This window comes from Oratosquilla oratoria, chromosome 40, assembly GCF_046742065.1.
Source record: "Oratosquilla oratoria isolate Oo_2021 chromosome 40, ASM4674206v1, whole genome shotgun sequence".
Lineage (NCBI taxonomy): Eukaryota > Metazoa > Arthropoda > Malacostraca > Stomatopoda > Squillidae > Oratosquilla > Oratosquilla oratoria.
The window spans coordinates 5,768,089-5,768,573 of NC_134816.1; positions in this window are offsets into that span (position 1 = coordinate 5,768,089).

The window sequence follows — 485 nt, forward strand, 5'->3', positions numbered from 1 at the left end:
TGAAATACGTGTCCCAGGTCATCGAGAAGTTGTTAGAAGCTTGGAAGTTGGCAAGAGAGAACTAGGCGAATGCGCAACGAGAAATGAAAGGATCGGTTATGATAAAAATTCTAAACTTAGAACTTTCTCTTCCAGGAGATCAAGTGTTTACTTTATACTTCCCCCACCAGGAGATCCCATTGCAGGACTAAATACAAAGGACCCTATGAAGTCTTGTCCAGAGCCAGTGAACTCAACTACATAACTCCAAAACTCCATACAGAAGAAAGAGTTCCCGTCTCTGTCACATAAAAATACCTTAAAACCTTATCATTCCAGAGATCCAATTCCCAATTTGCAGCTCTACCACAATAGAATCGGAAGAGCCTCCTGATAACCTGCCTAATCCTCCTGAGAGTTTCCCTTGGAAAACTCTCAGATACTACAAAATCTTCAGATTAAAAAGTAGGACACTTATCTGAGAAACAAGATGTAGCAGAACCATT